This window comes from Symphalangus syndactylus, chromosome 20, assembly GCF_028878055.3.
Source record: "Symphalangus syndactylus isolate Jambi chromosome 20, NHGRI_mSymSyn1-v2.1_pri, whole genome shotgun sequence".
Classification (NCBI taxonomy): domain Eukaryota; kingdom Metazoa; phylum Chordata; class Mammalia; order Primates; family Hylobatidae; genus Symphalangus; species Symphalangus syndactylus.
Window position 1 is genome coordinate 13,229,856 of NC_072442.2, and position 14,436 is coordinate 13,244,291.

Here is a 14,436-nt window from a genome sequence, read left to right on the forward strand (position 1 = left end):
TAATATTAAGCTGCATCTACCCTATTATAAAGTACTTGCAATTCTAAGAACTACTTTAGAGTATAAGACCACACGTCTAAAAACACATGTTCAAAATGCTTGGTCATTACAAGCCCACTGTAATTGCAAAAAATTACTAACAACCTAAATGTCTATGAATATGGGATTAGTTAGGACATGTCCATAAATGGAATCCTACTTAGCCACTAACAAGAATAAGGAGATCTCTATACAGTGACTTGGAATCTGTGTCCACAAAAATATCATTAAGAGGATAAAAGCATATTATAGAAAATTATCTAGCATGATCTTGTTTTTGTTATAAAAATTTTCATGACGTAAATATCTATGGATAAAGGTTTATATGTGCATGCTTTCATAAGCATAAACATATTTAGAAGGATACCCTCACATGCTGTTGATAGAATTACTTCTGGAAAACAAGGGTGTTGGGCAAAGTGTTCGCTTCTTTGTGTGCTTCAAAATAAATCTGTGCAATTCTGAGTTCTTTTACTTTATTTGAGTGGGTTTTTAAATATTTTCTAAATGTTTGATAATGAAACTTGCTTATTTAGATTGAAAATATTTTTAACTGTTAAAAAGCTATAAAGAAATCAAAACACAAAGAGTCATTTATAAATAAACATGCTAAGTCAGTGGAATGGTTCACCAAGGCCTCAGCAAAGGCACAGAGTCAAGGCTAGGAAAAAACAAAAAACAGCCAAATTCCAATACCGTAGGAGAAGCCATTGGCAGTGTTTATAAAATTAGTAAAATACGAGTGAGGCCAAGGGATTAAAAAACAACTGTGAGCAAAATTATTAGAAGTCATGAAAAACAATCTGATATCACTTTTTAAAGTTGAGCTCATTGTGGGTCAAATCAGAACCCACAGAGACAAAAGAGGTCATGTCTCCTGATTATAACCATTTAAAGAACTAGTACAGAATATTTTAATCCAGTGGATGGTACAGTTCTTTGTACAATAAGTTTTCAGTTTGGACTTAATGAAGACAACATAACCGTCACATAGTAAGCACTAGGATTGGACAAGTTCTCTTCCAAATGCTTTATTTGTATATCCTCCAATAAGCACAATAATCTTAGGAGAAGTACAGTGCTACTCTTATTTCTATTTTATAGATGAAGGCCTTGAGACTTAAACAGATTAAATAACTGGTCAGAGGTCACACTGGAGGTTGGTGGAAGAATCGAGACTTGAACTCCTGGCCCTCTGACATTGCTTCTGCCCCCAGAGTGGGGGCCATGGGCAGAGCCCCTACAACTCTTGACATCACATCCTTATGCCTTCATCACATAGTCTTGGCTTTTAAAGAACACTTGATCAAAGCAAAGAGGAGATACACTATTCATAAATTATTTTTATTATCTGATAACTGGCATATTCTATCTTAAATAAAACCTTCATTCTTAAATTAATTTCACAGGTAATTTAAGTGGTTACCTATACTCCTGAGAATCAGTGGGATAGAGAATAGGTAGTCCTACCATAGCATTAAGCAAGTAAGTAAAATTAACATAAAATAGACAACTCAAAATTCAGAATAAGAGTACAGTAGCCCCTCATCTCAACATTCATAATCTGGAACATAGAGAAACTAGATTATTGTGTATCATAAAGAGGAATAGGTATACAGGAGATTTTACTCCACAGGTTACATTATACAATTATACTTGCATTGAGGCAGCTTTTTACAAACCGTAAACATTTTAAATAACTGACAACTCAAGCCAGATATCCTAATCAGCATAGAATGCTCAGAAATTTCTAAGTGATCTTATTTTCTAATGAGTATCAATTGTAGGTTACAGGTGACAACCAGATGGGATCAACCACAGGAACCAGGGTAAGAAGTTGAGATCAATGAATGGTATGAAGAATCCCCTGGTTGGGCACTTGGTTTAAAGATAAGATGTTCTCAGAAGAGATCACAGACAGAGATGTATCCTCAGTGTTCAGCATAGTTCATATGAAAGTGGATTCCAGCAAAGGGACCAAAGAATGTGTCCAAGGGCTTCGGACAAAGTCTGTTCTGTATGAACCTTGGTACTGAATCAGGCACATGTCCTACCATGATCCGAGGAGGGTAACCTGCTGGCCATGCAGATCTTCTGAGGTGGGCATAGCACAGGGCTGAGCCAGGATGTACTTCACATCTCCCCTGAGGTGGGAGCAGAGAGACTAGGCTTCCCTAGCTAAAGTCTTCTGGGATCCACATAAGGAGATCCCCATTTATGATCTCTTAAAGACCTTTGTGTGGTGGGAGAATGGTCTCTGCCAAAGTATATGCAAATAATACAAATGGTGGTCCCTCAAGTGAGCCAGTTCCTCCTGCCTGGGGTCTTGCACTCAGTGATGTCCCCTCGCTTGGTCTGCTCCACACTCCCCATCTGCCTTCTTATGTCCTGCTCTAGTGTAAGAATAATTTCTCCCTAGGGTTGTTACGTGGAATAAACTGCTCAGTACATTAGGAGGTTCTTGATGCATTAAGCACTCCATATTATTAACTATTATTATTAAATATTAATTTTTTACCAGATGCAAATACAAAATATTAATTTTTTATTTCAATGCTTCCCCAAATTAGACTTCCTTGACCTTTCTATCTGGATCGATTACCCAATTTCTTCTTCCCTCCTCACTGACCACTGTTGTAACTTTGTGTTATATTGTGATGTGATCCCTCTAAACTGTCCAGTTGTCCCTCCAACCAGAGGTTAATCATGAGGGGAGGGGATGTGTTATTAGGGCCCAGCACAGTGCCTTGCACATAGTAGGCACTCAATAAGCATTCAGTGAAGGAGTTAATAATTTGAAGGCCTCTCTTTCTCCTTTAAGAATTCAGATTTTTCTTTGTCTGTTGTGGAAATAAGCTTTAAAAAAGCAGAGGTGAGTTTTTATGTAACTCTGGTCTGAAAAAGCACACTGCCACAGTATGCTTAACTGCTTGATTTATTTTGTACCTCAAGAAAAATGATCAGTAACATTGAATTGAATAGATACATAATGCAGTCTCAAGGACATCCCTGAATAGTTTTCAAAGTAATCAATGATATTGCTGTGAAAATGTTGCCCAAATGAAGAGTTCTTGTCCAATGAATCTGTGAAGTAATAGAAAGATAATTTTCTTTGTGAATACTTTTGTGGCCAAAGAAGAACGCATTATGTGAGGCAGCAGTAAAAACTTTTCTCAGTAGGTGAGAATGTTCCAAATTTGTTTCCTAGCAACAAGTACTTCAAAGGAGCTGAAGGGTACACAATTTCAGAAGAATTTTCAGTGCACTTTTTTTGTTTGGAAGGGCAAGGGGTGGGAGGAAATGTGTGTCAGGCTGTGATCAGAACAGTGTTCCAGTTAGTGCCACATGTGAGATCTTGTTGGGTCAAACTATGGAATCCATCTAAGAAATTCAGTCCAATAAAAATGTATCAACCTCTTACCTGTATAAAGAGGAATTATCTGTATTATTTATGGGCCCAGAAATTTAATAATTTAATGATTTGTCAATCCATGAGCCCCACTCCTAACCATCTTCACAGATAGTAAATGAGGAATTACGTGGCTTGCTAAAACACGTAGAGATTTTTTAATAAGGATATTGATTGCAGATATTGAATAGTTGGAGGAATGAAAATTGGAGAAAAGCAATCTGGAAGAGGAATTTGGGATAAGGGTACAGCTTTGACTGTCATAGAGACATCTTACCCAAGCAAAACCTCCATAGCTACCTTCCCAGCTCCCATTTCACGGATTTATCATGTGTTCTTAATTTGGTTTTACAACTTGGCCTTCTGATAATAATAATAACAACAGTAACAACGCCAGGTGGAATTGGAGAGAGTGCTGGAGAGAGGAAATACGATAAGTCTGGTTGGCTAGTTCAATGGCTTAAGACTTTCATCATTTTCTTGCTTCTGGTTCACACTGACACGAGGAGAACTTTACCTAACTATTCTATATATATTATTTTATTTAACCCTTATGGCAATTCTTTGAAATAGCCATGAGTAATATTTCTATCAATCTCAGAGCATTGAACCAATTTGCCCAAATCACACTATTATTAAGAAATGGCAGAGCCTGGAAAAACATTGGTCACTGAAGTAACTAATCTGACCTATCCAGATTGCGGGTGGTGTGGAAAGATCTTTCTGTAGGTCTGAGGACACCATGATTTGAGTGCTTAGTCTTAGAGATGATCTGGAATCACTTGAATCTCAGAATGCAAATAGTTCATATCAATCATAGGGACTTTCCTGCCATTTCCTATTAAACCTACTACACTAAAAAGTACCCCTTTCAATATAACCACAATAGGTCCAATAAATTATGGATTTGGAAGCAAGCTGAATTGTCTGGTGGGCTGCCACACTGAACAAATTGCCTGCACAATTGGCCTTCCAAGCATAGGCACAGTCTAATTGTCCCTCCCCTTTCACCAACATCTTGAATGAAGAGAAACTTGGCATTGGTTTCAATCCCCCTCCTTGCATCTCCCACAAAAGCTTTTTATTTCTTGGAAAAGAAAACTGTCCATTTATCCTAATAAGTATGAGTTGAGAAAACCATAACCTTCAGGAGAAGTTTCATTTAAAGAAACAACGTGTCAGAACTTGGCCAACAAGAACAAGGTACAATGTCAGTGTGAACCGAAGCAAGAGAATGATGAGCGTCTAAGCCATTGAATGAGCCAGCCAGACTTCCCATGTTTTCTGTCTCCAAGATTGGACCTGGGAGACAAAGTGAGCATCAAGTAGTCTTGAAATTCTAGGACACTAAGGAGCAGGGAGCTGAGCATGTGATGAGATACAGCAGCTAGCATGAATGTTTTCTTTCTGGGCTACAGCCTCCTGTATCCCCAAGAAAAGTCTCCCAATAAATATATATTCTTCTGTAGGCTAGGCTGCTCTCTCTCTTTTTTTTTTCTGTCAGTGGCTTCGAATGTGACTCCTTTTTCATTTTGAATTGATTACTGTACAATTTTTTAACATTCTTTTTTTCTTTCTTTGTTTCAGAGGCTACTCTTTAAAGACAGGCATTTTACTTGCAGCAAAATGTAAGTACATTTCCTCCTTGAAATGGTATCTACTTCTCAGCTGTAATTCCTAAAGCCTCCTAATCTTTAAGGCTCCCATCTCACATTGCTGCATTTTTAAAGTCTGGCTCAACACACACAGCCAATCTAACATTTCATACTATTGATTTGTATAACGTCATGGAACATTTCAGAAACCATTTTGGAAGCAGATTGAACTTAATTGTGGTTGTGACAATATTGCATCTAAAGCTAGATAAAAGTGAGGAGTAAAAAAATAGGCAATTTATATATTATGACCATGTGACACTAAACATTTAAATATTCAGTTCTCTCAAATGACTAATTTCTCTTTTCCCAGTTGCTCCTCACCGTGTAGTCACGGACTGTTTCTTGTTTAACAGCATGGTAGTAACCTTAATAATTCCTTCCTGCGTGTACTGCGTTATGGCCACTCTATAAACCAGTATTCTCTCCAGAACTAATCTCCTGTGTATTATGTTTCTTTATTCTTAGTACTTCCAGTGTCTATACCTAAATTACAAATCCCCTCTATTCTGAACGACCGAATAAAATTAGAGCAGATCTGAACTGGGAGTTCTGAGTTTCGTCTTTGGAATTAGGGTGATTTTTTTTTCTTTTTTAATGAAATGAAGGTAAGAATAATTTTAACAAAGGAAAAAAAGAAAGTTTCATATGTCTCTGGTGTAATTTAATAATATCCAATTTCCAAAAGCAGGAGGTAGATTTAGCTTTAGTATAAAGACCCTAGCTGTTCAAAAGTAGCTCAAAATGTAGTAAGTTGCTTGTCACTAAGCAAGTAATCAACAACTATGATGTAGATGGTTGAGTCATGTACCCTCATGGAGGATACATCAACTTCTAACTCATGTAGAATCTCCAGCAGAGAATGCATCTCAGTAGTCACTGAAGCATTTAATTAGACATTCTAGTACCTATCAGAATCCAAAGGGTACAGTTGAATTATATATATTATACATGTTCTAATAAATTCTCTTGTGAATCATTCAGTCCCTGAGAAGATGATGTGTTCAGCTGAACTGCAGGAAAAACTTAGTTTTTATTGATTTCCCCGGATGATGGTTTTTTGTTTGCTCTCTAGAATAAATTGATCCCACTGCTATACATCAAATATTCAAGCATTAGCACAAAAGACATTCACCCTCAAAACATTCAGAGTTAATATCAACATATTAGGCATTCACTGATATTTTTTAAAATGTCAATCTCTGTATTGTCTTGCTTTAGTCTTTATTGCATTATCAAGACACCTGCATGCTATGAATGTTTTAAGCAGCTTTTACCAAGAAAGTCATGTTAGATTTTATGAGTAGTCTCCTTTTCATGTGCTATCATGAGTATATTGTTTGTACAAATGTTAACTTTTGACTGTATTATTTCTGTTGAACACAGAAAGCCGTTCAGGGGAAATTGCCTATGTTTACTTTCTTGCATATTCATATTTGGTAGCTCTTTACCATACTGTTACTGCCTATTTAGGTTTACTAGGATTTTAAATGAGTTAATGTTAAATACCGAAAGATACTTGGTATATATTAATCGTGAAAATTTGATGAAGGGCAATTTAAGGCAGCATTTTAAGTCACTGTATGTAAAGTTAAACACCTACGTGTTACCCCAGCATGTCTTTATCAAAATTTCAGTTGAAAGCACCCTTTATCTTTCAGACTGAAAAAAAAAAAAAAAAAAAAAGGGTCGGGGGGGGTGGCTATTTTACTTTAGAGGTCTCAATTTGTGATTGTTTTCACATTTCTTTTTCTCAGAAACATACAGGGTGCTTAGTGACCTATTTCATTAGTAAATATTTTGAGAAGGAAGCTTGCACTGGGATTATACACAATCCAGACAACATGGATCTACCCAGCTCCCCAAGCAATCTCTGAGCAACTGGGGAAAGGTTGGTCAGACCCATGGAGTCATGGAAACATATTAAAATCACCAGGCAATCTTGACCTGGGTTCTTTTTGGCAGCTACATTGAACCAGCCCCCCTCTGGAGTTGACATTTTGTCCTAATGATGATTGTATTATTCAGCCAATACAGATGGAAAACGACCTAATCAACGTTCCATTCAGACAAGACTTAGATCTATAGCGAATGACAGGAGACTTTCCAAGTAAAGGTCCTGGAAAGGTATATGCAACACATAAAATCCCAACCCACGGATGGAGGACAGCTTTAGCCGAGTCAGGAAAATATGCCCCCATAGAGGAATAAGGCTGGGCGATGGAAGGAACTCAGGAGCAAAAATCAAAAGGCTAATGGCTAAGTCCCAGTTCACTCCTTCAGTAGTATGATTTGGAGTATGTTATTTAACCCTTCGGTTTAAAGTATCTTTTTGGGGAAGGAGAGAGGAAGGAAGACATTTTCTCCTGACCCCTTCAAAGGGTTGTTGTGATAATCATATGACATAATGTTTTGGAAAAATTTTACCATCTAAAAATGCTTTGTATTACCAATAATCTTATTAAATTATTGGAGACCATCCCTGTTTTAGTGGGAGTCCTTGGGATTCTGGTGGCAAGCTTTGGGCCTTCGAATTAATGCTACACAATAGAAGAAAATAGAATACCACTGGGCCAGGTCAGTCCTCTAGAAGGACTTGCACCCACATTCTTTTGTTTCTTTTCAACTGCTCATATTCTTTAGGACCACTGCCCCTGATGGAAGAGAATTATCTTCTGGGTGGTATGGGTGAGAAAGTTGCCAAAGAAACCTGAATTATCCAGAGGTCTATAAAATGCACAATTGCTTTTTAAGAGGCTTGGTGATATCGTGTGTTCCTTTCGATTTTTGGCAGTAACCATTTTCTGCAATTTGTGGTTTTGCAATTTCTCTTTTCACAGACAACACCCTGGCTCTCATTCAATGCCCCATTGGTGGGGGTAAGGTGGGGAAAAAGAAAGATTCCCTGGGGCCCTGACTGCTCTGGAAAAAGAAGGACATGTTAATAAGTCAGAAAAGAACGCTAGAGACCAGTGGAAGCTGGTTGGTTATGGGGGAAGAAACAACTTTTAATAAATTGCATGGTGTGGCTAGGATTTTAGCTGAGGCTTTCATCGTCTGGGCAAAGACCTGTTCTCTTAATTCTTCTTGCCTCTCCACTGAGCTTTGTTTGGGTTATAATGTCAATCTTTTTTCTTCATTTTTTTTTCTGTATTCAACAAGCCTAGAGCAGTCTCTTTCACTGGCTCCTTGGCCTCTTCTAGAGGGATTTTCTTTAAATATTCCATCTCTAAGTATCCATTTGCCAATTACATTAACTTGGTTTGTGTAATTTAGCTCAGAATTTTTTGCCCTCATCCTGGGTGCCTTTTCTTCCCCTTCCCTATGGCTTTAATGTCCTTTGCAGAGGAGGTCTATGGCCAGCAAAGCAGTACAGGGATGTAGCATTTATCTAGGCGAGAGTGATTTGTTCTGTTTCTATTCATCGCCTCTGGAAAGGGTTTGCAGACTTTTGTTTGCTTTTTTATGGCTGCTAGGCACTGTGCTGAAGGATTTAAAGTTGCGTCCAGTGTTAACCTTGTATTCTTTCTCTGTTCACTTTTTTATATCAAAACAGTCCTCTGTTTCCCATGGAGAGGATTCCCAGGGCCTATGCCCATCGTTCTTGGGCTTTCCATGCACAAAGGCCACATATTTCTTCTCTTGTCATAACCTAAATGTCACTGCTTCTTGTACTTCTAGAAGGACAATAAAGGTAATTGCTACTCATATGTTAATTACAATCCCCCAAATTTTACATATTTCGGGAAAATATGATTTTACTGTGTGTGTGTTGTAAACGTTTAGGGAATTACTTCTGTTATGGAATCATAAATCATGGAACTTTAATTTTGGAAGATGTTTTCAATATGATACAGTTCAGCAGCCCACCCCTAGCTGTCCTCACAATATCTTCTCTCGAAGCCCTTCCTCTATCTCATATGGTAGCCTAATCCATTTTTAAATAGCTCAGTATTCAAACTTTCTTTCGCTAACCTGAGATAACCTCCCTCTGACTTTGGGTCATTTGTGCTAGTTTATCCCTTCTGGAGCAGCTCAGAAGAAGTTGACTCCTTCCCCACATGACAACCCTCCAAATATTTTGGAATCTGATCCCGTATACTCTCTGAGTCTTCCTTGTCCAGGCTAAACATCCTCAATTCCTTCAGCCATTCTTCACATGACTTGGTTTAGTTATCCTTTTCCATTTATCCCAGTTGCATTTTTCAATGCTCCTTTTAAAATGTTACAGCCTGAACTGAAAAGAATACTGCTGAGATGGCTGACCAGTATAGAGCTTCTAGAAAAAACAAAAACAAAAAGAAATTCTCATTCTGGTGTGTTAGTTTTATTACAATAACTAAGAGCACATCAAAAATTTTAATAGCACTTTAGTCCTGAGGTTAATCTAAAACCCCTAGATACACAAGCTGCTACAAAAACAGATTTTTCAGTCATGTATCTTTGCAGTTGGTTTTGAATATGATGCAAAATACATTTATCCATGCAACACTTAGTAATTTCAGAATATAAGTGAGACTATTAGGAGTTTTTTGAATTTACATTATTTTAAATCCTTTGCCAGTTTGATCTGCCTCTTGGCTTCATTCAAGAGATTGGTAAAGACAGTGAATATCTGGATTTTAAGCTCCTCAAAGGTGGAACCATGTTTTATTCATCTTTGTCTCTCCTGAAATGTCTGTGATATTCTCTTAACTAGATGCTCAGTAAATGCTTACATTAACTCAGTCAACAGACTCAAATACCAAGTAGCTTTCCAACACCCAGACCGGGACCTATCTTTAGGCTGGTATCTGTGCTCTTTAGAAACTAAGATAAATACTTAAAATACACTATACTGCTAATGCTTGGCAATTTTGTAGCATTGTAGAGTTAACTAATAGTGCCACCTCAAGGGCTAGATAGTCTGAATTCTAATCTTGCTAGACTTTACTGGTTATGTGCTTTAGAGCAAATTAGATCACCTTGTCTGTTCCTGACAAATAAAATATGGTAATAAATTATGTGCATCTGCCTCATAAGGTGTTTGTGAGGCATGTAAATGCATGCTCAAATTGCGTGTAAAGAATATGGAAAAAATTCTGGTAATATAAAAATAATAATTGTAGTAATAGTTGTATTGTTGTTGCTTTTGTTATTATTTTCAATATATGCTAATAGAACCACCCAATCCTGAGGAACAAAAAACAACTTTGATATAACTTGTTCATATTAACCCATATTGACTTCAACTAATAATTTTATTATCAAAACGCTAGTGTGATCTGAATATAACCGACTGCTTCATGGGTCATTTAAGCTCAGACATGCATTCGAAAATGGAAAATCAAAACATCTAAAAAGATGACAACAATGTACATTTTTACTAAAGTCCTTCAAAGGGGAATTATGTTACATTCCACAGCAAAATATTCTAAAGATCTTCTTAACCCAAATTTCTCATTTTGAGTAACAGCTCAAACATTTTACCATTCTCTCTGTGCTTTGTAAAAACAAAATGTGCTGTTTTGTTCTTGTTTTTTTCTCACTTACCTCTTCTCTCCTAATCATGTCCAGTTCTCCAGAACTACTAAATTACTAGCCTAATCTTTTCTGTCTACAACTCCTCCCTTCCCTATATAATTTTATGTGGCCCTTCCAGGTGGCATGTGAAAAGATGTGTATGTTTGCCTGTGTGTACATGTGTGTGTACATTATATATTATATGCCTAATATATAATATATATTATGACTTTCACTGATATAATAGATGTGTAACAAAATTTATGACTGATGAATGAATATTGTTTCTATGTAAATGTGGTTGATATTTACATATATGTTAATGAGTAAGACAAAAATGAAACAGAAAAGATATACATCACAGGTCCACTCTTCATCAATAAATGTGAAAAACTTCTTTGCTAAATTGGATAATAGTTTTGAATACAGTTGAATATTTCCTCAAATTTCCATGTTACTCACAATATAACAGCTATAGACAGAACATTCTTTGTTGTTTAATCTACATTATTAACATTCTCATCACTTTCTTCAACGTAGACAATCAACAAAACAATACATCAAGACTTGGTTGGTAGCATTTGCCAATTTCTGTGGTGTAAATGCTGCTGCCATGGCCATTTTCAAGTTACCAACATGATGTCACTAAATGTGTAATTAGGAAGATGTGCAGTAACACACCTTTATATGGTATTCACACCATACGGATACAAAACATGCAAATAAACTAAAAAGCATAGGTAATTTAAAATGCAGCAAAATAAGAAGTGATGAGTTTTTAGCACTTATTTCCTTTGGGTTTTTCTTTTTTAGCTTTTATTTTAGGTTAACGCGTACATGTGCAGGTTTGTTATATAGGTAACAGGAATTTGTTATACAGATTATTTTATCACCCGGGTACTATATTGTTACAGGAATTTGTTGTACAGATTATTTTATCACCCAGGTACTAAGCCTAGTACCCAATAGTTATTTTTTCTGATCCTTTCCCTCCTCCCACCCTCCACCCTCAAGTAGGTCCCAGTGTCTGTTGTTCCCCTCTTTGTGTCCATAAGTTCTCATCATTTAGCTGCTACTAATAAGTGAGAACATGCAGTATTTGGTTTTCTGTTCCTGCATTAGTTTGCCAAGGATAATAATCTTCAGCTCCATCCATGTTCTCACAAAAGACATCATCTCATTCTTTTTTATGGCTGCATAGTATTCCATGGTATATATGTACCACGTTTTATTTATCCAATCTGTCATTCATGGGCATTTAGGTTGATTCCATATCATTACTATTGTGACTAGTGCTGCAATGAACGTTCACATGCATGTGTCTTTATGGTAGACTGATTTACATCCCTCTGGGTATGTACCCAGTAATGGGATTGCTGGGTTGAATGGTAGTCCTGTTTTTAGCCCCTTGAGGAATCACCAACACTACTTTCCATAGTGGTTGAATTAATTTACACTCCCACCAACAGTGTCTAAGCATTCCCTTTTCTCTGCAACATTGCCAGCATCTGTTATTTTTTTACTTTTTACTAATAGCCACTCTGACTGGTATGAGATGGTATCTCACAGTGGTTTTCATTTGCATTTCTCTAATGTTCAATGATATTTGACCTTTTTTCATATGCGTGTCAGCCACATGTATGTCTTCTTTTGAAGTGTCTGTTCATGTCCATTGCCCACTTTTTAATGTTTGTTGTTATCGTTGTTTCTTATAAACTTGTTTAAGTTCCTTACAGATGCTGGATGTTAGACCTTTGCGAGATGCATAGGTGGCAAATATTTCTCCCATGCTGTAGATTGCCGTTTATTCTGTTCATAGTTTCTTTTGCTGTGCAGAAGCTTTTACATTTGATTAAATCCCATTTGTCAACTTTTGCTTGTGTTGCAATTACTTTTGGCATCTTCATCATGTCATTTTTGTCCATTCCTATGTCCACAATGGTATTGGCTAGGTTGTCTTCCAGAGCTTTTATAGTTTTTGGTTTTACAGTTAATTCTTTAATCTATCTTTAGTTGATTTTTGTACATGGTGTAAGGAAAGGGTCCAGTTTCAATCTTCTGCATATGACTAGCCTGTTACCCCAGCACCATTTCTTGAAAAGGGAGTTCTTTCCTCACTGACGGTTTTTGTCAGCTTTGTCAAAGATCAGATGGTTGTAGGTGTGCAGCCTTATTTCTACGCTCCTTATTCTGTTCCATTGGCCTATGTGTCTATTTTTGTGCCAGGACCACGCTATTTTGGTTACTGCAGCCCTGTATTATAGTTTGAAGTTGGCTAAGGTGATGACTCCAGCTTTGTTCTTGCTGCTTAGGATTGCTGTAGCTATTCAGACTCTTTTTTGGTTCCATATGAATTTTGAAATCGTTTTTTCTAATTCTGTGAAAAATGCCTTTGGTAGTTGGATTAAAAATAGCACTGAATCTGTAAATCACTTTAGGCAGTATGGCCATTTTAATCATATTGATTCTTCCTATCCATGATCCATGAGCATGGAATGTTTTTCCATTTATTTGTGTCATCTCTGATTTCTTATTCTTTTCTTTTCTTTTCTTTTCTTTTCTTTCTTTCTTTTTTTTGAGATGGAGTCTCACTCTGTCGCCCAGGCTGGAGTGCAGTGGCATGATCTTGGCTCACTGCAACCTCTGCCTCCCAGGTTCAAGTGATTCTTCTGCCTCAGCCTCCCGAGTAGCTGGGACTACAGGCACGTGCCACCACCCCCGGCTAATTTTTTGTATTTTTAGTAGAGATGTGGTTTCACCATGTTAGCCAGGATGGTCTCAAACTCCTGACCTCGTGATCTGCCTGCCTAGGCCTCCTAAAGTGCTGGGATTACAGGATTACCACGCCTGGCCCTGATTTCTTGAGCAATGCTTTGTAGTTCTCATTGTGGATATCTTTCATCTCCCTAGTTAGTTGTATTCCTAGATATTTTATTCTTTTCGTGGCAATTGTGAATAGGATTGCTTTCCTGATTTGAATCTTGGCTTGGCTGTTGCTGGTGTATAGGAATGCTAGTGGTTTTTGAACACAATTTTGTATTCTGAAACTTTGCCGAAGTTGTTTATTAGCTGAAGGAGTTTTTAGGGCAAGACTGTGGGGTTTTCTAGATACGGAATCAGGTGGTCTGCAAACAGGGGTAGTTTGACTTCCTCTCCTCCTATTTGGATGCCCTTTATTTCTTTCTCTTGCCTGATTGCTCTGGCCAGGACTTCCAATACTATTAGGTTGATGCAAAAGTAATTGTGGCTTTTACATTTACTATAATGGCAAAAACCGCAATTACTTTTGCACCAACCTAATACATTGACTATGAGGAGTGAGAGAGGGCATCCTTGACTTGTGCCAGTTTTCAAGGGAAATGCTTCCAGCTTTTGCCCTTTAAGTATGATGTTCTCTGTGGGTTTGTCATGGATGGCTCTTACTATTTTGAGCTATGTTCCTTCACTGAGAGTTTTTAACATGAACCGATGTTGAATTTTATTGAAAGCCATTTCTGCATCTATTGAGATAATCATGTTGTTTTTGTCTTTAGTTCTGTTTATGTGATGAATACCATTTATTAATTTACATATTTCGAGCCAACCTTGCATACCAGGGATGAAGCCTACTTGATTGTTGTGGGTTAGCTTTTTAATATGCTGCTGGATTTGGTTTGCAAGTATTCTATTAAGGACGTTTGCATTAATGTTCATAAAGGATATTGGCCTGAATTTTTTGTTGTTGTTGTGTCTCTACCAAGTTTTGGTATCAGGATGATGCTGGCCTCATAGAATGAGGTGGGGAAGAGTTAGTTCCCTCTTCAATTTTTGGAACAGTTTCAGTAGGAATTG

General features: G+C 37.2%; 1 protein-coding gene across 1 annotated transcript in view; it reads left to right on the forward strand.

Moving 5' to 3' along the window:
• The window catches only part of ANKFN1 (ankyrin repeat and fibronectin type III domain containing 1), a 465,421-nt gene that overhangs the window by 182,125 nt on the left and 268,860 nt on the right, over positions 1–14,436 (forward strand). Inside the window, exon 3 of the mRNA XM_055257387.2 lies at positions 5,036–5,076. The gene's annotated coding sequence lies outside the window, so the exon portion shown is untranslated. The remainder of the gene's footprint in view (positions 1–5,035; positions 5,077–14,436) is intronic.